The following is a 26,878-nucleotide window of genomic DNA, read 5'->3' as shown; positions in this document are numbered from 1 at the left end:
GCCTTTCCTCCTGCTCACAGTGTGTAGTTTCCTGCATGTGCAGCAAGGCAAGGAAAAGCAAACCCATCCCTGCTATGTCTACTCTCAAATGATGTGGCATCAAGAGATGACCCCTGTTTGGACCTTTGATAGGGAAGCAGCATAGCTGGGCACAAAACTGAAAACTGTTGCTGATTTGAGTGTGGCCTGGGTTGCAACTCATGCTACAACTCTTCTTGGATCCCAGTAACAGCAACCATGCATACTCTGCTGAACAAACCCTTAAATGGAAAGAAAAAGAAGCAAAACCAAGTCCGTATAGTCTGTTTATATAGCCCTAGAGATTCAGATAAAGAAAAACAAACATAACCTTTTCAGCTGTTCCTCACAAGGGAAAAAGAAAATGAAACATTTGATTATAATTGTTTTAATGAGCTTTGATTCAAAATGAAGTCATAATGGTCTGGTTAAAAAATATTCTGTTAATGAGCTTACATTTCTATCAAAGCATGCAAGATGCAAAATTCTCTGAGGATAAAATTAAATAGCAAAAAATATTTATTTGCTGATTAATAAAATCCTGCTTATTCTTTGAAAAAAAATTAATAACAGTAGTAACAGTAGCAGCAATAGTGATGGCAGTGAGATTGGTTGGAGCACAGTAATTATAATCTAACTGGATGGTCTATTTTAGGTTGCACCTTGAAGTTAGAGAACTGATAACAAGCATACCTACTCCTTCAGGTCTAAAATCCGATTTTAGCCATGTAAAACCCAGACTTGAGTGTAGGTCACCTTTAAATATTGTGATTGTCTTTCCATCAATTTATTTTTTATTTTAAACTTCTGTTTTTAAGAAAGATGCATAGGATACCTACAGTAGTACCTGTTGCAAAAAAAAAAAAAAAAAAGAAAAAATAAAAATAAAAAGAAAAGGACACATGGAATTTACTAACTAGAGGAAGCAGTGTGTACTACAAGTGAACAGCACTAGTTCTGATTATTGTGTAGAAGGAAGAAGAAAGTGTTCCTGTGTACTTTACATTTTATGGCATTATACAGTCTGGAATGTAGTTTTCCGTATTACATAATCTAGTCATTAACAAAGCTGCCTCCATTGATGCTTCCCTGTTCATGTGCTGCAGGGGCTAATAAGATATGAGAATGCAGAAATATATTTAATTCTGACTCAGACTATTTTTATTCTGATTCAAATCTAATTCTTTCAAAATCTGGGTACATATTCCTCCCTTAGATGTCCATGTCAAGATATTTCTGAGCGTTGTCTTGTGCAGCCCATTACCTCTTCAGAACAACCACTTATTCTCATGTTGGCTAATTTGACTAATCAGGCTTTGGTTAAACAATGCAACTTGTCTCATGTAAAGAGACAGCTACACTCTGTTATGTTTGTAGTTTCTGTTTCAAAAGGAAAACAAAAAAAAACAACATTAGCAGAACGGATTTCAAGACCAACTTTTAATTACACTAAAAAATAAAATTCAATTAGTGAAATGAAAGGAGAAAGCAAAATTATATGCAGGGCTCTATGAACACAGTAATGTTACAGAGGTATTAGCTGTAAGCACACAAGGATGGCTGGATTACGCAGATAGAAGACAACAAGGAAACCTTATGTAATGGGACAAAGTATTAAATTGACTTTCATTTGATCCTGAAAACCATAGTTAAAAGGAGGTTACCATGTTACAAATGTGGGTGTGTTGATTTGACACTTGGTAGCGGGGGACGGGCACAGAAGTAGCCTTCTGTGAGAAGCTGCTAGAAGATTCCTCCAGGCCCAACATCACCAATCTGATGGCTCTGAAGATGGACATGTTGCTGGCCCAATTAGAGAGGCTGGTAATAGCTTTGTGAGGTTATATTAAAGACGAAAATCAAAACAGCGCAGGCAGTTTTTTTCTGGGCACTGTTGCTGAGGCCATCCCAGTACGGCCTGTGGTGACCCACCGCAGCAGCTGCCACCATCACCACCCACAGCCTGCGGCCAGCCCTGCCTGCCTGGCTGCCCCTAGCCGTGCCACCGTCAGGGGTGGCAGGAGGGTGGGAGCCTCCCCTTCCCAGTGCCCTGCATGGATAGAGGCATTGAGCAGCAACAGCGTCGCAGTGGCTGCCACTGCCCGAGCAATGGTGGTGGGGCCACCTGGCTGGCGGTGGAAACATAGCGATAGATCCCCCCACACGGAACATAGACACGATCATCTTCTCAGGGCTGCAGGATACTGCAAGAATATTTAAGTTAGTAGGATTTGTTGGCAGTGGTACCTACATACAGCAATTTTTCTTCTACACAGAGGAGAGAGGGAGGACGTGTGAGGGAGACAACATGGTGGCACTAAGGTCAATGGAAGATGAAGGGGAGGAAGGCTCCAAGCATCAGAGCTGAGATTCCTCTGCAGGCTGTGGTGAGGACTATGGTGAAACAAACTGGCCCCCTCTAAAGCATGAAGTCCATGAGGAATGCAGAGATCCACTCTCAGCCCGTGGGAAAAGTGCTTGTGCTGGAGTGGGTGGATGCTGGAGAAAGCTGTGATCTAGTGGGAGACCTGGAGAGAGAGAGCTCCTGCTTCCAGAGAGAGGGAGAGAGGGCCCTTGCTTCCAAACTGGAGCAGCCTGTCCTTAGAAGACTGCACCCCATGGATGTGACCCACAATGTAGCAGTTTTGGGAAGACTGCCCATGGGAAAGACTCCAGTTGTTTTGTCAGGACTGCTGCTCATGAATATAGAGCCATGCTGCAGAAGTTCATGGGGAACTGTCTGCTATGGAAGGGACCCCACGGCATAGTAGAGGTAAGACTCCTCTTTCTGAGCAAACAGAAGATCTTGAATGATGAACTGACCAAAACCCCCACATCCTGTCTCCCTGCGCTGTCAGTGGGAAAGAGGGAGGGGCTAGGGGAAGCAAAAGTGCTTCAAAGGCTTATTTTACTTCTCATTATCCTCCTATGATAATAATAAATTTGCTTTATACCTTTACATTTGAATTTGTTTTGCTGCCTTAGAGTGTTTCTCCCAGTTCTCATCTCAACTCATGAATCCTTAATCTTTTTCCCCTCTCTTCTGCCCATCTGAGAGCAAGAAAGGGTGAGTGAGCCGCTTTCATGTGTGCCTAGCATTTGTCCAGTGTCAAACTCACTAAAATGGGTCTGTTGTTTTTGCCTTAAATTTCTTTCCCAAGATGTATTTCTTTATTGAGATATATGCATAGATTTACAAAAAGAATTACCTACAGCAAGGAAAATGATGCTGGACCTTAGGGCTGATATAGGACTGTCTTTGTTCTAGCCTTCTAAACAGAAAAGGCATTTGCAGGTAAGCTTTTTGGCAAGCTGCTGAGCTTAACTGTCCCTTAATTACCATATTTTGCAGTGTCTTTTCCTGTTTGCTCCTTTCCAGAGAGGAACTCTGGGGTTTTTTTTTTTCGTTTTTTTTTTGACTTTTTGTGTGTGCATCCATATCACCTTCAACATTTTCTTCTTCCCTCCACCCCAGAATATGTTGTCCAGACTATTTCTGCCCCCATCTTTAACCATTATTTAAAATAAATAACAAATGGCTTCAAGAATGGCAATTCTATTTAGGAATGGACAGAATTTCACAAGCTTAAACCCTGAAAGTTACACAAAATGGTCTTCTTTAAACTACTTGTTGCCATGGTTACATACTTCTGCAGCTCAGATGAGGATGGGGGCCAATTATCAAGTTTTGTTTGCTTGATTTTAAGTAGTTTGTTACCTGGATACTCAATAAATAAGAAATCTGAAAAAAATACTTGTTTTCTTCTCCCTTAACTGAGGGAAAGAAGAGTCATACCTACATGTTAAAAAAATCCAGCAAAATTCAGATTTTATTAGATTAATTAGATAATAAATTAGATTTATTTTCTCTTAGTTATGGGGTGAAAGTACTTCTGAACTGATTGCTTTAGGGAGGCTTGGTGAGAGGCCTGCAAATAGATGTTGCATGAGCAACATAACGTGAATTGTGGAAAAAGCAATTGGTCCCATAACATAACTGTAAATCATGGATAGGTGGAGACCCAGGGTTAAGTTACACTGGTTTTCATCATTATTTAGACAATAAGAGTGTTCTTCTGTGGGGATAATTTGGCACCTATAATGATGAAAGAAAAGATCCTTTCTTCTGGGTTGAGGTACAGTGGTTATTAACTGGTGTCACGGCTTCTCCTGCTTTTTAAAGATGTCCAGAGCATGTTGTGTATGGTATTCTGTGCTTGATCAGAAGCTTAGCTAACAAGATGAAGGTGGAAGAGTGAAGGTGGATGGAGAAAGCAACTCAAAGAAGACAAAGTTAAAATACTATTCTGTCAGCATCCCTAATAATTCATGTGGGCAATGACAGAACAGTATTTTAATTTTTATCTGGGTTCCTTTCTACTCATTCATTCAATCTCTTGCTTACTGAAGTTATATATCTTGTTATTGAAGTTTCAGATTAAGCTTAAAGATATGAATGCATTGCCATAATAAATTTATAAGCGGATATTTAAAGAGCAAAAATTTAAATGACACAAATGTACTCAGTGTAGCAGAACTCAAGAGAGGATTTGCAGAGATGCCACTGCAGTCAAAAATGACTGCTGGAACTTCCCTAATTAAAAAAAAAAAAAAAAAAGAAAAAGACAAACCACCAGCCTGGAATGCAATGGGCACAGAAGGTGTTTCACATAAATTCAGGCCTAACTTGAAACTATTGAAACTATTTTAATTAATTGTTAAAAAAGTTACAACTAGCAAAAAAGAGTGCCTAGTTTAAATAAGATTCTTGAAATGTAAGCTGCATTGTAGCTGGAACATTGAAAAACTAATATCTTCGAAAAGGGACACATATTTTTAAAATGCACCTAAAATTTGAATTGGTTTTCCTTCCCTATTTCACCAAGTATTTTCCCAAATGACATGAAAAAGTATGTTTAGACTGCATGGCCTTCAGATTTGCTGTTGGTTTTTTCTTACTTAATAGGACACATCTGTCTTAACAAAGCAAGGATTTGACATTTTACGGTAAAATTCTTTGGTTCGTCCTTTCTCAAATGAAAGATGGTCCTCTTAAGGAATAGCTAGTTTGCAATTTGCTTAAATTACAAAGGAGAATCAAAGAACATAATTTTCCTTTGTAAATGAAATGAAATTGATAGTGACCAAGAAGGCTACTAGTACAAGGCAAAACTCTGCATATGCCAGGTGAGCAAGTCAGTGAAAATGTGATAAAAAACATATATGAGTGGTAGGATTTTGCAATTGCTATTTTTGTTCTGTAATCCTGATTGGCAATTTATTATAAAAATCACAAAAGTAAAAAATATTATCAGTTCTAGCCCTGTAATCTTCCTTTTAGATAGGTAGAAAATGTCAGACAGAAAATCTGCTGAAATGTTAATACAAATAATTGTAGTTTCTGACAGTTCATTTTTGGAAGCACAAGAGCCCTGCTAAGACATTTGGCGAAGGTGAGAAGGGAAAGGACTCCTGAAAGGGAGACATAGGTACACAGGAAAGGGAAACAACCACACCAAACCTGAGGACACATAAAGTGTGTGACCACACACTTTAGGGAACTTTTCTATGAGGTGGTCTCTCCAAAACATGAAATTTCCAGAAGGGTGAAGTCTTTCCCACTTTTACTTTCAGCTGTCTTGTGGAGCAGAGAGGTTTCTACTCGCTGGTTCATGTCCCAGCAGAACCCATCTGATTAAGCTCATTGCAGTAAGAAATGCAATTTTTTTTCTTTTGGGCAACAATGACAGCAGGACTCAGAAACAGTTGATGAAGCACTGAGAAAGAAGAGGACAGGAATAGCTCCCCCAGTAGTGACATGAGAGCAGACACACAGGAAGGACAGGAGAACTCTAGGGCAGTGCACGGCATCTCCATGAGTGATAGCAACATTGGTCATGGCCATGTCTGGCTGGCTGAGCTATTATTATGAGCCTTTCAGCTTTGTAACAGCTCTGGAAAGACAGGCAAGCTATGCTTTCAGGAGACTGGGGGAGGTATTAGAGGACAACACGGAAATGGAATGCCAAAAGGGATTGCATCTTGGTGCGATGTTAAAATCTTCCATGGGAAAGCAGAATACAACACACATGGATATGCCTAGATGTACTCACATCTGCATACATACACACACACAAGTAACTTGAGTGGGTGGCTGAGACTGAGAACCATAAGCACAATTATTTAATAAATTGATTCTTCCTGCAACTTCAGTGTGGACTTTTTCTGGTATAAGATTTCATTGTTTTTCTCAGCTTTGCCTGCATGTGATCTGCTTTTTGCAGAGAAGGTGTAAGAAGAATATATGTTTAAATGCTACATCTGTAGAAAGGAGGGATGGAAGTATGAATCTTTCTTTCAGTTACATGGCCATTTTTCATGGTGAATGTTCAATTGCCCTTAGCCAGGATTCATATCATGGGGTAAAGCAATATTTTACTGTGAATACTGCTCTGCAGTATTCACATGCAAGTAGTTTTCATGCCCCTTCTCTGCAAACAAACACAGAGATTTTATTAAGATATATATATAGTTAATATGTCTTTTTGCAAGGGATAAGTATCTATACTTTCTTTGCACTCATGAAATCAGCTGCAAAACTCTTTTGGGACCAGATTTTTGCTCAGCAAGCTCAGATTCACTTTTAGTATTTGAGTCATCCTGTAGACAATAGAAACACGAAAGGCAAGGACAGACAAAAAATATAAGAAATGAGCCAGAAACCCCTTCTGTCAGCCCAGCTTTTATAATGTGGAAATACACACCTCAATCTTTCACTTAAACAAGCAGACAAACTCATGCTGCCTGGTCAGGTGTTTGACTTTGCAAGGAGAGGCACTTGTGGACCTGAGTTATTTTTGCAAAGAAGGAAGAGCGAGTGTTTGCAGATCCTCAAACATCAGGAAGTTTGTCCACCTCCTGCCTAACTCAGGCTGGGTGGTGATAAACAGCCAGTGTGAGGTGAAGGGAAAAAGGGCAGACACGCAAATCCAGCAATGGCTTTTGTCTTTGGGCTGGATAGGAATGGGAAGAAACCCCTGCTTCAGTCATGGAGGCTGCAGCCAGGATCCAGCTGTAGGCTGTAGAGCAATTGCAGCACATTCCTGGGGATTGCTGTGTTGTGCTGTGGGCAGGAGCCTCATGCCTAAATACCTTCTGTGGCTTGGCTGTTTCTTGGCTTATAGAATTTAGTCAGATGTTTGGCTTGCTCTGGATTATCTTTACCTTTAAAGCTGGCTTGGACAGCACTAGTGGAGAAAAAACAGATGAAACTTGTAATGGCATAAGAAGTCCAGGAACTCTGCAAATATGTAATTTTCTTTAAAAAAAAATACCCCCCCCCCCCCCCCCATTTTTCATAAAACTAATTTTAGAAAATACTATTTACCTTTAAAAAGAAAAGTATTAATTTTCAGGGATGTAATTGGAATGTGATGGGCCAAAGTAACCCCTGAGTGATATCATTTGAATGGGTTGTGTTTGTACCATGGCTTCATTTAACCTAGAGTGTAAGATAGCTGGATGTGTATGGTAATCATACTGCTCTTAAGGAAAAGAATGTAGCTATCATTATCTCTTGTATATTACGCTTGTATTTAAAGCTGTTAGTTGACTGATGATATTAAAGAGAATATGGTTATATTTTATGTCTAATAATCATATTCAGGTTTAAGCTCTAAGAATTAAACTGGAAGCCAAGACAACCTACCAATTCGCTTGGTACTAAGAAAAACATCAGCATTCCTGACAGCTCTGGTCAGTGATAGACACTTCAAGGTGTATTGTGAGTTCCTCACCTATTTCAGAAAGTGGTTAATCACTGTAGTTAATTTGTAGTGTTTTTGTTTGCTACACTCATCTTTGGCAATCTAGTTCTTGTTTCTGATGTAAAATTTCTCAGATAAAAAAGGCATAACTGAATGAATATGGCATTTCAAAGCTAACTATTAAAGGCTTATGAAGTGGAGCAAGACACTGAAAAATAAGGAAGAAAGAAAATAGTTAAGGCCCTCTGCTTGCAGACAAGAAGATAAAGGTCACCTGCTTGCCCACTACTCCTTTCTTACCAAACTTACGATTGTTGTTTTAATCCATCTGCTACCCATATGTAAAGCTAAACAGAGAAAACCAATTGCTTCATTGCAAAATTAAATGGGAAAAAAACTTTTCTAATACAAATACATATCATTATTTGCATTAACATAATTACTGACCTACAATACTACTGCTCTTGAGACTGAATTACCGTACTTTCTTGCATGACCTAGAAATGGAACAGAAGTGCTTATAGAAAACTCTTTTAGCACATGTTTGTGACTTTGTGGTAGGTACTCATATACTGGTACCCGATGTGAAGGAGGTGCTTTCATATGTTGCTGGAGAGTGACTGCAAAACAAGGCTTGTGAACATCTGTAAGTAGGGCAAGGCAGATAGATTTGTATTTAGGAGACAAACTTACTGGTTTGCCAAATTACTACTCAGGTTCCCTGATGTCTACTTCCTCAAAATATCAACTCAGTCTGCTTTCACTATGTAAAAGCATCCAGTGTGTCACATGGGAGGTCTGTCCCTGAACTGTAACTGCTAATCAATGATGTGCTATCATCACAAGCTTTGTTTTTAGAGGGAACTGTCTACATCCCACTGTAGTAGAAGTTCCTAGGCAGCATGATAGGAAAAATGGAATCACCTCCAAATAGATATGAATTGGGAGTGATATTATACAAGACAAAAGGCTCAGAGTTTAAAACAGCGTAAAAAACAACATAGATACTGAGCTTCTGGTATTGGTAGCTGTCTCTGTCAGAAGTAGAAAAACAAAGCAAATATGCCCAAGAAGTAGGTCTGGTGGCTTTGAGTTATTCTTAAGATCTGGTATACATCTGAAGTTTTCATAGTATGGTGGTACTCATTCTCAATTTGTTGTCCTGCTATTGCATCAAGTAGCTGAAGAACATTTCATGGTTTCCTGTTACATCAATGACAATTGCATCTATGACTGCTGGCATTTTCTAAGGAAATGAGGGAGAGTAAGTCACTGAAAGCCCTTGCCTCAAAGACAAATACAGCAATCAACAACTCTTGACTTTTATAGTGCTCCTTTATATTTCCTAACATCCTTCTACCCAGCCTTAAAAATGTGTTTCAATAGTGAGTTAATTCAACTGTTTTAAAATACAAAAGATATTTTTAACAGACATCAGTGTGTAGCCCTTGATAAGTGAAACAGGCTAAGCAGGGAGCCTTTTTCAGCATTGTTTTTGAGATACGATTCACTTGAGTATCTTTCTGACACCTACGCTTTTTACTGCTTTCCTGGCATGTCTCCCTCCTTGTTGCTATGATTTCAGGGCATGCATGATGTATAGGTGAGCCAGCTGGAGTGGCACATAAACTGAGGGCTACTCCTGATCTCAGAGTGAACTACCCTGCTGAACACATCCCTCTTTGCTATTACTGTGAACTGCAATAATTTTTCTCTATAAGCTTCCAGCAGCATCCATAGAGATTAGAGGTGGGAAATGCATTTACCTTTCCATTTGCCACAGATCAGATCTTCTGCTTGCCCTGGACTCCAGGAGAAGCGTGCTGTTTCATAGATGTAATTGCTTCTGCAATTGCAGAAGGATGGTATTGTTTATATCTGTTTGTACAACCACATTCAGTTCTAAAGATAGAATAAACATTAAGAATTTACTGACATGAAAAATGGATATCAGACATACTGATACTTAGATAAAAGCACTATGACATTAGCTATATTTTCCTCTCTTGAATAACAAGACAAATGTGTGTTTGGTGTCCTGAGAATTTGGTTACAGAAGGTGGACGTTGCATAATCCACAATATTAGGATTTATAGTGTTGGTGCAAGTCCTTTTTGGCACATGACAAGAAAAAAATTATGATTTTGGGGCAGCATTTCCAAAATTTGCTGGGGGATATACCCATCTTTCAGAAGAATTTATTTTCCCTTCGATTAGATGAAGGGTAGTAAGTGATTTAGTCACATCTGAGAATCCAATTCTGTCCTTGTGCATTTTAAAGAGTTATAAGTGAAACTGTTATCAAATATCCTGTAGCTTCATATGATCTTCTCAAATGTAAAAGCACTTCCTTGTTGTCGCAGCATGAAGTTCAGCCCAGCTGAGTAATACTGCTTCAAGCAACACAAGTGCCTTTATATAGAAATACCTTCAAATAATAAACTCTTTTCCTTTAAGGGTGGTTCATTTGTCATTAAACAGACTTTTTAGCTAATAAATTTCTTGTGTTACAAGAATATTTGCCTTTTTAATCTTAGCAAGAGTAATTAAACAGACATTTGTTATTAATGATGCTGTTAAAAGCAGTAGATATTGAATTTTCACTGTAGATAGAGTTTTGTGATGATTTTTGAAGGGTTTTATTAATTTGATTGGACAGTGAAGCTAAAACCATTTTTTTTCCTTTTCCTTCTGAAGGTGTTCATTTTCTCCCTGTTCTGAAGCAATTTCTTTGCTTTCTGTTAGCTCCTATTGGAGATTTTTGCCTTTATCTTCTTTTGTTGGCAGTATGTTAGCAATAGGATAAAATTGTGTTTACCTTCAGTCTTGGGTTGCCTTCCTTAGAAGGAGTTTTGCCAAATGGATGTAGCAGTGTCTACTTCTGCAGTGCTTTTTCAATGCCTGCTGAGGGTTCTTTGTCTTTCATCCCAGGGAAACATGCTTGTTGCATGTCCAGATAAAAATCCTGCCTTTCCAGCTCAGATTAAAGAAACTCTTTTTGACTGTTGAATACAGAGCCAGCCAATGCAGCAGACATAATACCTTCTCCCTGTTTGTTTGGTTTTTTTGGTTTTCTTTTTCCCTATTGTATTATACTCTCTTTCTGATCCTTCTGATGCCATGCAAGGTATGGAGAGTGACAATAAAGTCTGAAGCTCGTTTCTCATGTGTCAGATCATTAATGAAGTCTCTGTTCTGGAGCATCACTCTGAACTGGGGACTGTGACAGTTTGTTCTCTTCTCTGAGTCAATACAGACCCTCTCACAAGGGTTTTGATGCATATTTTCCATCAAAGAATTGCTCAACTTTGCTCAGTATTGTGGAATGGTTCAAAACTGTGAAGATGCCTTCATTCTACTTTCTTATACACAATTTTTAGTATAATGGCTTCAGATAATCCTGCTTCAGACTTCCTGCTCCATGCTTTATGCATCTTTCTCTTGATGTTTAGAGATCACCAGTGGCTAACTGAAATCACAACATCTCGTGTTGTCCTACCAGCATTTACCAATTCTGGGACCAATGCTGAATAAAGTGTGGGTTTTTTTATAGTATTGGATTCTAAGCCCTTCCTGATGAAAATGAAAAATTATAACCTTTCCATGAAATTAATGACTTTTCTGACCAAGCTTAGAAAGACCTTTTACAGTGGCATGGGACACGTATCACTCCTTGTGTCTTCCATGTCTTAATTTCTCCCGAGAAAAATGTTTGACAAAAAACATAAAGAACTCTAAAGAACAGATTTTTTTTCTGCTTTTGCATTGTGTCTGTCAGGAGATGCTCTCATGTTTCTGTGAATTCCAGTTTACACCTTTTAAACGAGCTCCTTCTTGCTTGGTTTGCTGTCCTCTGGGGCTTGGTCTCAGCTTGGAGCCCATTTCAAATCACAGGCTTTACCTTCCTTTGCTGCTTCTTTCAAGTATTACTGTACACTAAAAAGACAGGAAAAAATTCTAAACAAAACAAAAAAAGCCCCTGGCATCAGCTGCTAATTTCCCTTTCTCTGTCAAGATTATGCTAGTAACTCTGAGTAATTTGGTCTCATTTTCTCAAGGGAGTAGTACTGAAATAATCCAGTGTTTATTTTTATACAAATTCTCACAGTGCTGCAATGTTTTGGAGACTTCCTGGGTTGTTTCTAGTTTTTCACAGGCTAAAAGGCCATTCTCAGAGGTAGGTCCTTCATGTAAACCTAAAAATGGCACTTTCCCACAATACAGCTTATCAGGAAGTTTAAAGTTCAGTAGCCCTCTCTTGCTCTCTCCCTGTCTCACGCATGAAAGTAAAAAAATAAAAAATGAAGGGGCTGTTCCAGTTCTGCTGAAAGTTGTGTTTCAGTTGTTTCATTTTGATGTGCTGCCTGATTGTCATAATGTAATGGGATCAGTGATGATCTGAGGACAGAAGCAAGGCAAATTAGTAGGGAAAAAAAAAGCAGCTTTTATTCAATAAATTTTGTCTCATCCATGTAGTAACTGGTGAGGGAAAATTAGATGCTCTCAGCTTTCCTCATGTTTTGGATTATGGAAATACTCCTCTATGAGCATAGGCACAAGATTAATTCCATACTAAGGCATTAAAACTGGAATTATTTGATTCTTCTATATGTAAAATGTATAATTGTGTAACTTTTGTGCTCTGAGGATGTGATTTCCAAAACTGATTTGATTTTAATCACAGTGTGATTGCCAATAAAACTGTGGAATTTGGGGATGACCCTGTTAGAGGTGGGCAAATTTAGGCAAAGTTTGTTCTCCTGTCCGTCATTTCTCATATTACAGAATGTGTGTACTTTTGTGGCATAAATGCTGGTGTCAGGATCACAGGAAGAGAAGCCGGTTTCCTTTCCCAGTGTTTCGTGAGAGGTCTCATTGCACTGCAGATGCATAGGAAAGAGGTGGTTTCTCAGTTTCATCCCTGTTTTTGTCTGATTACTAATTTCCAGCCCGGGGTTAAGATTGCTGTTAAACAAAGTTGTCTTGCTGGAATTGTGTTCTGACAAACAATTTACACCTCTGTAAACTGATTAATGCAGTGCTTTTGTTGTAAGAGCAAAATCTTGTTTCACATTTTAACGAACAGCTAAGAACTTTTCCTGTGCCCAAAGAAACAGATCTGTCTGGTGAGGCTAAGGGGCTGAAACATGAATTATCTAAAATAGAAAAGATTTGAGTATGCAATGCCTTCAGACATCTAAAGACCTGCAGATCCCTTTAGTCTGGAAACAAATTTTCTTCTCACAAATATTCTTTGCAAAACAGAAGTGGCAGAATGAAAACAGGATTCTACTTTTTTTCTGCAGTAGATTACAGCACCCTACAAATCATTTTGAAGAGGGCAGAGAAACCACGTGGATACTTTAGAGGTTGTGTGCACTGAAAGTCATAGAGAGGGAATGCGAAAACAATGAAGAACTTTAAACCTCTGACATCCACTCTCTAGCCCCAAAATGAGCAGCTGCTGGCACAAAGCTGGTGTCACCCAAAAATCTAGCCTTGGAAGAAGTGAAACAACCGCAAGAAATGGATTTTGACACCTTGAGTAGTAATTCAATAGGAAATAGTGAGTAAAACCAGCACACTCAAAGTGAAAACTTGTAAACCCTTGATCTGTCCCAGTTACATCCCTTCTTCAAGGTGGAGAGAAAAAAAGGGAAACTGCAGGGTAACTTTCTACTGTAGGAATAGGGGGACAAATCATAAAAAGCTTCAGGACAAGGGTGAATCAGTAAACATCAGAGGAAGGTAGCAAACAGCACTAAATAGACATTTGATAAAGGTGGCAACCATACCTAGATGAACTTTAAAACTAAAAATTATCATTTTGGTACAATAAAAAGCCAAGAAAATGGAGTAATAGCTTCAGACGCTAGGGAAAAAAAAAACAACTTATATTCAGGAAACAAACTCTTATGAATACAAACATTACAAACCAATTCTGCTTTGTAATATTCTGAATACAAAGTTTCTGAGAAGATTCTGAAAAGATTCTGAAATAAAACTAGGCAACTGAAGAGAAGTAAGTAATAGATTATGTCTTCCAGTTAAAGTAGGTAGCATGCCAAATCTCTTCTAAGTTCAGAGGATTTTTAGAGTTTATGAATAGGATTTATCATTCTGAATTGTGCACATCTTGAAGTTCTATATTAGTCTAATTTCAGTTAGCCATGCTGTTCATTCCATAGACAGGAAATGACTAAGACATCTCCACCAGTCTGTTCTTTTACAGAGTCATCTTGTCTGAAGAGAAAGTCACCAGGGCTGGTGTAATTTTTTTTTTTTTTATCAATTGAAATGGATTTGAAATGGTAACTACAAGCCAAAGAAATATACTCTGCTGTCAGGCACTCGGTGGAAAATCTAGAAACAGAGTAAAAAAATCAAGTGAAAAACAAACTTCCAAAATGCCTTCCTAATGTCCACATCTCTGCTTAACAAAAATAAAAGTTCTATTTTTTGTCATTAATTTCAAAATATTTCTTTCTGAACTTTCCCAAGTCTTGGCAAACTCCAGAGGTGACATCTTGAATATCTGTGCTTCCAAGTTTGGCTAGTCCTGGGACATGAGGGAGTTTGGTCTCTTTAGCAGTGTATCAGGTGAACAGGCAGAAAGTCACATGGGATAATTTTAGAAACCTTCCTGAGTAAGGTTTTCAAAAATGGCATGGCTCCAGTTTTCTTGGCTTCAACAAGAACTTCATAAAAATCATCTGTTCCCATGGTTTTCCAGAGGGAAAAAGAAAAACAAAGACATTCAGCTGGAACAGTTAGGGTAATTTCTATTAACAAGCAAACGTGGGATAAATTGGAGAACAACTTTAGCAGTGGGCATTCATGACAGCACTGTCACAATAGTCTACCTTATCAGGTAGAGTTTGTTCAAATACTGTGGTGATGCTTATCTGTTTTCTCTGCCTAAATCCTTTCAGGAAATAATATTTTGTTTCTTGATGCTTCTTGATGGCCTTTGTTTCCATGTCTTCCATCTAGATTTCAAAAAATGATGTAAACTTGTAGGTTAAAGGGAGAGGCTTCTTTATCTTCATCTTCTTCCCTTCTTTCTTAGTATTTTGTGCACTGAAGTGCCAAAACATGTATTTTTTGTTTCTGTTATATAATGTACAAAATAACTAGAGCTGCTCCATACACTAAGTGCCCTGGTGCTTTACTTGATGAAAACAGAACCTCTCATCAAGGGAATATGCGTTTCTAAAAGATATTTTTTTGGAAATAGGAGTCAGGTGCTTTGTACATTATTGGTCACTGACAAAGATGAGGTAAAGTAGACATTGTTCATTAGAAAGTTTCACAAGAAGCCATTTACAGCTGTTCTTTCATGTGAGGCTCTTGATCAGTAATCCTGGTAGAGGTAATTATGAATTCACTCAAAAGCAATTGTAGTAGTGTTTGTATTTGTGATAGTATAAGTAACTTTGGATAGGTTATTGGAGAAATAAATATCTATAATTGATTTCAAGTTACTGCTGTTACTGTAAAAGGAAAAGAAAAAACCCTGCCATAATATAAGACTCATCTTCAGGTGTTCTCACCTCTTGCAAATTTTCATTTTCTATTGTTGAGAAAGTAGCCCTTCTTTGGGAACAAACATGAATGGTTTGGCTGAATTTGCATCTAAATTCTCATCCATCACTCTCTACTGTCAGCTCTGTCAGGGATGATATTTTGTTCCTTCTTACCATATTTGGGAGAAAGAAAAAGGAAATTTTCCTTGGAAAGTCTGAATTCAAAATGGTATTTTAAGAACATTGCCTTAGAAATTATTATTGAAATAATTCTTCCTGAAATTTGCCTCATTTTCTCTCGAAGTCTCAGAGTCAAATTCTAAGCATCTACATAGGAGGGACTTACTTCCCCCCACCCCCCTTCTCCCTCCCGCCCCCCACCAATGACTTAAAAGACAGTTGGATTTGCAATTATTCATATTATGGTAGCACATTTGATACTTCCCCATAATATTGGAAGACAGCTCTGTAAGAGAAAGAAGTAATCCCAGAAAAAGTGTGGGTGAGAGGTGTATTGCATATTATGTTATTGTTATTTCAGAGAGGGAGTTGAGGCATAAAGAGATGAAACAACTTGACTTTAACCACACAGGAAATCTGTTATAGACATGAGAATCAAACACAGATCTCCCAACCCTTAGTCTGGTTCTCCAGTCATTAAGCTATTGTTCCTCTCTCCCTTGTCTCCTAATTGGATCCATATGCACCTTTTGTCATGGACTTGTGCTAAGTATTGCTCCTGTAGGTAAAAACCCCTCACAGTGTTTACTCCAGTGCTGATACTAAACTTTAATAACTAGGACATTATTCCACTTATTTTTTTTTTCCCGATGCCTGACAATAATGGCCCAGTAATTACTGAACTAATGTTATCAATTCCAGCAGATATCATATTTATTACCAGAAAATTCTATGTTGCTGTTCATCAGTTAAGAATGTGTATAATTGAAATACTAAAATGAAGTCTGTACGAATATGTGTGATTCATCATTAATTCTGCATGCCCTACACTAACTCTTCTCTTAATTAAGTTGTCAAATAGAAAACTTACAATTTTTGCTACAGCATATTTTGTAGAAGTTCTTTTCTACCCTCACATAAAGCTCGACTCTGTAGAAGCACCACAAGGATTGCCTGTGTGGATTGTGCACCCTTCTCTTATTAAGCAAAGATTTTGCTCCCCTACATGTTTTTAAGCTGTTTTACAGAATGTTCTATGAAAACTGAGCATGAGATTGAGATTCACTCACTACTTTTTTTCAGTTCCTCTCTACGTGCATATAGTAATTCACTTTTTATCAGAAACTTGTATTACAGACCTATGAAATTATTTAGCCCAGTAAACCAAGACTGCAGTGATAAAGACACAAGAACAGCACTGTTTAACTACCCTGTTCAGTGCTGTTTGGTTTCCAGCCTGGATCTAGAGTGGTGCTCCAGCCCAGTACACCTATGAGCTGAGGACTTCTGCACTCAGGATAGCTCAGGTGTTTGGGGACTGGTTTTAAAACACCTAGACCTCCTCAAACCAGAGGTTCAGGCATGTGCTAGGTTTGGCTGCACTCTTCATTCTTGTGTGAGAGATAAAATGAGCACTGTGCTTTTCACTTTTATGCTTTCCCAAGGTGGGATCAGAGACATCAAAGTGAAGACCCATCTGCTCTGCATGTGCAGTAAAAATAACACAGCCCTTTCCCTAATTGGATCCCACACTGCATTTCACTGGTCCTCATTTGCAGGCAATTTGAGAAGTACCTAGCTGTGCTCATCCCCTTGCTATTCATAAAAGATAGTGCTTTAAAAGCATACTCTTTGGCATTTTATGCAAGAACCTGAGTAATTTAGAATATTTACATTTTCTTCCGTAAAGCAAGAACCTTCAGTGGGCCATTATTAAGTCAGGAAATGTACAGAAGAAATTGGAAGAGAACTCAACCTCCTAAGCCAAGCCAGGCAGTCCTGGATGCAGGTGTGATGAGCTTTCAGCCAGGAGTCCTGTGGTCAGCCCTGCCTTTGCCTTTTTCTGCTCCACCACCAGTCATGTCTTGGTCATTCATTCTCTGTTTGTCGTTATTTTGCTTGTAATTACTTATATGAAGATAGCTCATACGCAGATGTTTTGGAGTTTTTTAATATTTTACATCTGATTATAACTGTTTTCACTTCAGTGCCAAAAGACAATACCTAAAACAGTATAGAAGAGGAAGACACAGGAGTTTGTGGGCACTGGCAGCTGCCAAGTAGAGCAGCTGTATTACTGTGGGTGCTTGGGAAACCAATTAGAAACACATGGAGTGACAAAAAAAAAATGTATGTAACTTAAAATTAAAACAGTGAATGCAACCACACTGTGTGAAACTTAGGAAATATAGAGCTAGCACCCAGCATCAGGAAAAGTAAAATGCAGTTAGGATTTCTCTAAGAGAAATTAAACATCAGTGCTGGGAAATAAGGAAATATTTTCATTGTAGCTTAAGTGCATGGATATATCAATGTTAAGAAAATTGTTTTTAAAAGTTAAGTTTGTTAAAATAAAGTCTAGTGTTCAAAACTGGGTTCTGTGGGAAAATTGTTACCCTAAATAACACCCTAACTTTCTGAGTGGTGTGAGTCAGAAGCCATGAGCCCAGGCAGAAGCTCTTTCTTTTAACCTTTGCTAAGAAATGGATCAGAAAAGATGAAGGAAGGTGTGACGAATGTAAGACAGGTCCTCTTAACGTAAAAAATAAAAAAACAAGATTTGAGGAATCCTGTATATTTATTGGCTTTACAGGCACTCAGAATATTTTTTTTAATACATCTAAAATAGTCAGGTCAAGTATTATTTTATCCGCTTACGTAGTGTTGCAGAGGAAAGTTGTGCTTTTTACTGATCTTGTTGTTTATGACTGATAAGGAAATTTAGGCAGAAGTTTCCATTCTTCAGATATGACTTGGTGATTTAAGACTTTTGCTCACAGAATAAAGTTCTGAAGATGGCACAACACTTAGGATATTTTCTCTTATTTTTTCTTTTCTTTTTTTTTTTAATCCAGAAGCGTTGAGTGGAAAATGTTTTCTGACAGTGCTGATACGCCCAAAACTTGAAAGGCAAGTATTACAAGGATTGGATGCCAACACATACTTTTAATATATTTACTTGGTAAGAGAACAGAAATACAGGTTACTGTATCACAGAAAACTGATTGCTCAAAGGAATAGCCAGAATGATAGGAGCAAGAACTCCTGGGTGGGAGCACAGATGACATTCTTCCAACAAGCAGGGTTAATTTATTTTTGCGAAGAAAAATCATACAGAAGAAATTTTCAGGGCCTTATTTTGTGGAATTTGCATCACTGTTGTTAGAGGTTTTTTGTGTTTGCTGTTCTTTGTTTTTCAGTCTGTGTGGTTTTGGTGTTTTTTGTTTATTTAGCTATTTTATTTGTTTGTTTTGTTTTGTATTTATTTTGTGTATGTGTGTGTTCTGTGGACAGTTTCATTTTTCCTCTCAGGGAAACAAGTCCAGTCCTCTCACAAGTCCTTGCCCTTCTTTGTACAGCTAACATGGCCAAGTATAGTATATGTCCATTACCAACACCTAAACTTCATTATTTAATGGTGAATGAAAAAAGTTATACACTCTTGGTGAGACAGTTGAAATTCCTTATTTATGAAGCCAACTATGTAAGCTTTGTCTTTGTCCTCCACACTGTACATCCACGAGAAATGGTGTTTAAGTATGTAGGGCACTTACTTTCTGCTAGCAGAAAATGAGCAGGGAGAACAGGATGCATTTAATCTTTGCCAAATGCATAATAATAATTATTAAGGAATGAAACTCACAAGATTTTCACAGACTTGAAAATTGTCTCCACCTCTACTGCCAGCAGAAAGCTTGCTGCATTCAAGACTGACAAGCAAGGGTGAGAGTTTTGCTGAGCAGAATACTTACAGATTTCAGTAATTTGCCTGTTCTGGGGAATAGAAAAGATGGATGAAGGAAAGAGACAGCACTATGGCCCATCTGTGCAAACCAAAAATGCTGCTACTAGGTCAGAACGAGTTGTACAACTGCCCCTGATAATTAAATCTATGGCCTCCATAAAGTTTCTTAATGAGATCTCTTTACTGTCTTGGCCTTACATTGCTGGTAACAATTAATTTGCATTTTAGAATGTTTCTATTTATCTACTGTTTGCAGTTTTAATATTTGTCTTTACGGAGTGAGGTGCAAAAGTCTGATTTGTTTGCTCAGGATTTGCTTGTCTCATTTTGACTACCCAGATGGAATAGCAACACTTTGAATGAGAACTTCAGTGATATTTCAAAATGGACGAAAAATGTTTTTCCTGGTACAAATTAAAATGGTATTTGAATATGCAGCTACACAGAACTTTGAAAAACATGCTGGTTTTTGATAGCCATCTTTGAATAGCTTATCCTTTGCTGTTTCTATTGTGATGAAAAAATAGGCCTTGCATTTTAAATCTGTTCTGCACAGAACATGCTGAAGATGTGTTCCTGATTACAGTGACCAAATTCCAGCCAGATCCAAAGCAAGAACTCTTTGTTTCAGTCATTGAAATCGCTTCTAAATGATGCAGCACAAGAGCTAATACTCATAATTTTACATTCTTTGAAACAACAACAACAAAAATATTAGAATACCAGATGCGGATGTTTGCTCAGACATTTGTAGAAGTGAGAATGTGTCTGGCTGTTTGGAGCATTATTTCTGCATCGTGATGTCTTTTGTGCCATGGAACCTGCTGTGAAACCTGCTCTCTGTGTAACAGCTCATATGGAAAGATCAAGGGTGCACTGCTTTGCTGGCATGGCTGCAGGATAAACAGTTCTTAACCAGACTATCACACACTGCTAGAGTTTCTGAACAAAAAGTTATGAAGTTAAAGACACTGGGTTTTGTCCTCATTTAAAAATAAAATACTGCTTGGAAAAGCTGAGACTGGGGAAGGAAAAGAAGGGGTTTGAAATCCAGATCTGAATCTGGAATCCATTTCTCCTGTTAGTGCCTTTCTCTCTACCCAAGTGAAAAACCTACAGTAGCCAAACGTCACCCTATTTTACAAGAACAAGCCACAATCAGGACAATATTAGGGTTTTGTGTACTCCCTTTCTGGTCAGAATTCTGTACTGATTTTACCTGCCATTATGGCTAAACAGTGCTAAGCGCTGAAGTTTTCTTTCTGGAGGGATTATTGCTTATCTGGTGCTGTTTCTTGGGGTTTTTTTTTCACACAGGCTATAATAGATTGAGTGGTAAACTCAGAAATGTATCCTGGCTTTAATGATAATTTTTACATGTGGAAAGACCAAGTTCTTCATGTTATTTGCTTTATAATAGACTGATAAGGAAAATATATAAAATGTTAAATCTGCCATGGATTTATTGGAGATGTGTTGATTAACTGCCATAGATTTGGGTAATGACACCTGAATAATTCCCGTTTTGACATTTAACTGTTTAACATTTAACTGTTTGTTCCATGCCAGCAGACACTCTTTGATATAGATATTTTTTATGAGTTCTAAGGTGGGCAGTATAGAAGTCTCAAACCTGAAATAGATTCAACAGAATATCCTGGTTTAGAAATGCCCAAGGCTTCTTTGAACCCATTGTTTTAGACAGAGTTGCTTAATTTTTTGCATGAGGCTTCATCCTTATTCCTTCTCCACTTAAGAAAGATTGTAATAAGGTAAATGCCTTGGTTATCTCCCAGAATATAGCCAAACCTGCATTTTTCTACTACCCATGGTCTTGTGAAGTAGGCACTTGACTATGAGTTATGAGGAAAATGTATCTTCTGATGCTAAGGTTGGGTGATGAATGTCCAAGCAGCATGGGACACTTTGGAGGAAGTGCCATAAATTTACCGCTGAATCAGCTCTAAGGAAGAGAGCTGGGGCTAAAGAATCACAGCTGTCATTTGGCTGTGGGAAACAGTTCAGGGATCATTAGTATTGGTCATTCCCACGAACTTGAGGTTCACAGTGGGGAATGCTGGGAGGTGACACTGCAATCTGTGCAGATCTTGAGTCCTGAAAATGAAAGATTGCCTGTTGTTGAACAGGTTACATTTCATATTCAAAACTAAATGCATTTCCAAGTTTATAGTTTTGCTCTATGTCCCTTAGAAATAGGAAAATATTAAAAAGTTAATTGGTAAAATTAAGTGTCAGGGAGAAGGGTAATTGTTGTTTTGACCTTAAAATCCGTTTAGCACATTTGTGTTTTGTATAACATTGCCTAGTAGTTGGAAAATGTTGCAGCACAGTCAGGCTTTTAGTATTTTATATTACATATCAAGATAAGTCAGAGGTTTTTGGTCAAATGACTTTTAAGAGAAATCTGTTTTCTCAGTATTCCTACTCCCCCTTATCTCCCAGATGATATTGCAGAGAGAAGCTTGGAGACACGCAAACATCATCTTACTGGAAAGCTGGAGCTTCTACCTTTAAGTATCATTGACATTTTGACTTTAAATTTAAAATATACAGTTTACTCTTCAGCAGTGATTGATTTCAGTGATATTATTTCCAGGCTTTACTGTAATTGTGCCCCAAAACAGAATGGACAGTGCTGTGAGTAACTAGGACAGATCTATCAAGTACCAGGGTTGAAGGGCTGCCAGAGTGCTTTAATGGGACAGAGTTAATTACACTGTCCTAGGGGGCTGCATGGGTCTAACTGGGGCAGAGAGATAAACCCTTTGGGTGCTTCATTTCTGCTGTCACCCCAGCAGAAGGACAGCCCGTGGGAAAGCAACTTCCTAGGGGAAGGAAAGTAAACCATCTCAGTCTTGTCAGTACAGGTGATAGACTGCTATTATCACTATTTTATAATAAAAAGAGACAAAGAAAAATAGAGAAAGAGGAGAGAAGGACTGCCTGAAGGACAAAGCTGGTAATCACTAGCACCAGAAAGATATTTTGGTCTCAATGTGCCTGCAATTCAAATGTGTCAGGTTTTTGTTTAATTTTTTCCTCTTAATGTGGAATAGTTTTTCATTTTTGTACTACAAAAATATAGAAACCATATCCAGAATAACACATGCTTCCTTGTAAAAAATGGAGGCAAATCACAGGAGAAGGTTAGGATCTCAGCCCCACATGTGATTTTCCCACATGTGATTTTCCTAGTAATCCTATTGCAGTTTTAGCATCACGAGCTGAACATGCATTGTAGCAGTGGAGAGAGGTTCAGAGGCACTGTCAGCCAAGATATTTAAACATGTATATTTTATTAAATACATCTGAGAGTCAGGATCTGAATGACCTGCTTCCACTTTCAAAAGTAGTCCAGGCATGGTACATTTGAGAGTCTCTTTGAAAGTAAACAGCAGGTGGGTTTCTGGGTGTTGCAATCATTTCTCATTCTACGTGTAACTTTCTGGCTTTCCTGAATGAGACTAGAATAAGGCCTTCAGCAAAAGAGATGACTCAAAAGCACAGAAGAGGCAGCGTAATTTCTGGTGTAACTTCCTTATTTTAATAAAGGCTTCTGCATAGGAAGGCATTTCATGCTACTTGCAAACTTTAATCTGAGTGCTATAATTAATCCTTACCCATAGAGACAAAAGACTGGATAGAGTCTTGGTTTGGAATTGCTTTAAAAGACAAAAACACCTTAAATTAAATTAAGACAAACTAAGTAGTTTTTTCTGTTTTATTCTTATAAATATATCTACATATTTTATATATACATACACATATATAATAAATATATACATATACATATATGTGTATATATACACACACACACACACACACACATATATATATATATATATATATATATATATATAAAAATGATATATGCCTTTATAAAGGTATCTGCCTTTCAGCAACCCCTTTTTTTCCCACCTGTTTTAGAATTGGATCAAGGAGCTGAAACATATAAACTGGGTTCAGATGGTAATACTTTACAAAAGGGTTTTGATGTTTTGGAGGGTTTTGTTGTTTTGTTTTGGTGAGTTTTGTATTTGGTTGGTTGTTTGGTTGAGTTTTTGTGGGGTTTTTTGTTTGTTTCTTTGTTTCATTTGCAGCCTATTGATGCCCACCATTTGGGCTAATTCCAGTTTAACAGCTTAGTTGGAGAATGGAACAGCATCAGCTGATGAGAGAAAGGTGGGCTTGGACCTTTACTTCATCCTGAGTGAGCAGGACTTGGATGGGGATCCTCAAAATTTGCTGAACTAATGCACTTGAAGGCTGAAGTAACTTTAAGGGTAAAGAAACCTGGGCAATTGCTTTAGAACAAACCTGGTATGTCTTAGCTTGCTAGTGGATAAAAGTATTTTTTAAGGGATTGCAAAGAAAATGGTGCAGTGCTTTAGTCCCTTTCATTCTGGGAGAATATTCACCATCTTTGCCTAGATCACCAGGTCTAAGAAAATTAAATATTGCCTGTGTGTTCTATGCAGCACAAGGGGAAAGGACATCAATGGCAAAACTTGTCTGCAATTACACAACTGGCATTACACAATGAAAGAAACCACCCTCAAATGTTTGTTTCTACCTAAGCTAATATTATTAAAATTATTTCCAAATACTTTTCTGTGCTAATTTACTTTGAACTGTATTATTTATTAAACATTTGTGATTTGTTTTAAAGCAAACTTTCTAAGTACCAACACATGAAAATAAATGCAAAACTTCTGTGCAACAGAAAAGAGATTAGGTGTTCAAAAAATAGTCGTGTCTGTTTTAAGTGCCATAATATGAGCACACGAGTTGCTGGGCATCTAACAGAACAAGCAAGCAAACAAATTACAGAAAAAAGAAAAAGGTGAGAAATTTAATTCAACAAGTAAGAAGAAACATGAAAAATAAAAAAGATAGGGACTGAGATAGAAGGAAGCTTTAGGTTGATCCTATCTTTATTCCTGATTTCTTTCAGGCAAGGTCATCCTGCCAGTTCTGAAAAAAAACCTATCCCAATGGAATAATTTTTTCTTGTGCTTTTCTACTTTTTTGTGTGTCATCCTTGCCTTTGCAGGAAAACCTGTAGATGACTACATGTCATGCCTCAGAGTGGATGCTAAAAGAGGGCATGCTGTTTTCCCCATGCATGAGAAGCATCCTCTTCTCCAAAGGAATTTTTCCTTTGATAATCCCCTCTGGTACAATGATGGTCTGCAATTCGTGGGTGTTTGATTCTCCACTAAAATACCTGCTTCAAAGTTTTTTAGCTTTTCTAGAATTAATTTTTCTTTTAAATATATTTAAAATACTAATTTACGATTCAAATGCAGCTGAAAGGTTTAGGTTCTTCTCCCTTTAACTCCTTTATCATTCATATTGAACATAATTTTAATTCTGTGTAAACTTGTTTCTGTGCTTTGCAGCCCAAAGTTGTTGCACTTTCCCTGAATGAACCCTGGTCACATCCAACATGTGATAATTATTGCTAAATCTTTTGCTGTTTTTTATCTCTGCTGCAGCTATAACCTTCCTTAAACAGGAGAAAAATAGTCATACTTCCAAGGATCTCTCCCTGGCCCCTTTCTAACTTCTGTGTTTAGTTTCTTTGCTTGCTATTTGAAGGTATACATGTAATGACTTCGGATTTGTCTAATTAGAGAGTAATTTATTCCTTGCTGAGTGAGGGGTAATGGACAATCCTGCATATGTTTGCAAGGAAGCTGTAAGAGAAGCCAGACTTCCTCTTCTACGAGCTTAGTTTACCGTGCACTTCCTTAGTCTGACATCTGAGTCATTTTAGCAGATGAAGAGAACTTTAGTTTCTGACCCAAGGTGTTTTCAGTGTATTGCATGACACCCTCACAGTGGTTATGCAGTGAGGAGCAGGGATGCATGTGCTTCCTGATCTTACCCAGCACAATGTGCCTGGTAGCCTCGGGCTTCAGAAGTCAGCCAAGGCGCTCCAAGCTTTAACAAAAGCTGTTAGTGAAAGGACCTGAGTGGCTCAAATGGGTTCAGTTCCCTCCCTTTCTTCAAAGACATCAGTGGAGCCCTTTTGTTTGTGAGAACACAATCCTCTTGATAGCTTCTGTAAAGAAATTATCCACCTGTGCAAATATTACTGACCAAAAGCAAAAAAAAAAAAAATCTCAAAAATCTTTTTTTGGGCATGGATGGGGGTGAGAGATGGTGCTTAGCTTGAGTACTGCTGTTGAATGAAGTCCTCCCCCAGTGCCCTATTCTGGAGCTTTGTGTTACCACCCTCTCTAGCGTCAACCCAGGGACCTCCTGGATACATCAGGCTGGAAAAATGCAGAATGATGAGTTTCTGCAACTTTCATGAGCTGAACTATCTCATATGAAGGCTCAGGTCAGAAAAAAGATGCAGGGCCTTGATAATGGCGCAGAGTGGAGCAGGTCTGAGGAGATCCTTCCTTCTCAGAACAGACTGAGCTGTGCTGCTTGGAAGATGGTATAACCAACCTGAATTTGATGGAACCTGTGGAATTATGGTTTGTTTTATTTTTCTACACCCCGCATTCCCCAATCTCCAACCCCCACTCCCCCCAAAAAATAGTTATATTCTACATAAGAAATGGAATCAGAAGGAAAAGGTGGGGATTTTGCTGTGGAAAAGCTAGCTTTGATGGGGAAAAACTCTGATTAACTTTAATCTTCATCTATATTTCGACTCTTAGGGGAAAAACTGTGTCTTAAGCTATCACATACTACCAAGAAAGCAAAATTCTGGTCAGACCTCAGTGTGCTATCCATGGCTGTGTGACCATGAACATTGCAACACAGTAGAAAAGAGCTGCTGTTCAGCATTTGCTATATTATTTAATCAAAATTTTAAATGCTGTGTGACCTTAGGCAATAGCAAGTAGCTAGCTTCTCCAGTCCTTGGCAGGTTACTCACCCTGCAAGACAGCAGTTTGAGATATTAGTCATTGACTTCTTAATTGTACCCCTCTCATTCTTTCACCTTTAAAATCTGTCTGCCTAACCTGCAGCTCGAAAGATGAAGAGATTTTTCCAAGTCTGTAGCTGTGCTAAAGATACAGGTAGACTTTTTCATACACTAGTGCAAGCTGATGCTGTAAGTTCCAAAGTCCAAATTTGGAGGGGAACATAGTATTTGAGACATTCCAGAGGAGTAAGGTTTTTTTTTTTACCTTTCTTCTCTGGGAAATTGATCTTGGAAAATCAAAGATATACTTGATATTTTGGGAAAGTTTTCATTAAAACTGAATTTGATGACCACAAATCAAGTTTTGCACAAGAATTCAGCTATGTATATGTTTGCTGAATCTGCATGGTAAACAAGACACAAGATTGCTGCAGAAGGGTATGTGGTTGGGGTACAGCAGAGCAAGCACAAGAATATCAATTATGGACAGTATACAATCCTTTTATTTTCACTCCTAAGTCACATGTTCAGAATGAGTGTTGCATAGAGCTGTATTCATTAACACTATTATTTAATTTGGCTGTCCTTGTAGCAAAACCACAATGCCACTGCAGAAGAGACGGGCCTGATGATGCTCAATTCAGGTGTCATACCAGCCTTGCTTCCCCTGAATGAAAAGGCACAAACTGTTGTTGTTTACATAGCCAAAAAACAGATTGTGCCTTAGGAAAAT

The 26,878-nt window shown here is 38.1% G+C and overlaps 1 long non-coding RNA gene across 1 annotated transcript; it reads left to right on the top strand.

Annotated features, from left to right (window-relative positions):
• Nucleotides 1–1,730: 1,730 nt before the first annotated feature.
• LOC147648179 (uncharacterized) lies at nucleotides 1,731–25,382 on the top strand. The gene is made up of 3 exons (XR_015280824.1): nucleotides 1,731–2,791; nucleotides 18,346–18,400; nucleotides 23,357–25,382. It is a non-coding gene; the product is annotated as an uncharacterized LOC147648179 (long non-coding RNA).
• Nucleotides 25,383–26,878: the final 1,496 nt, after the last annotated feature.

The sequence above is a fragment of the Cyanistes caeruleus genome, chromosome Z (assembly GCF_971803275.1).
Source record: "Cyanistes caeruleus chromosome Z, bCyaCae1.hap1.1, whole genome shotgun sequence".
Lineage (NCBI taxonomy): Eukaryota > Metazoa > Chordata > Aves > Passeriformes > Paridae > Cyanistes > Cyanistes caeruleus.
The sequence above is the reverse complement of the archived record's forward strand: the minus strand, read 5'-3'. Positions and strand labels throughout refer to the sequence as shown.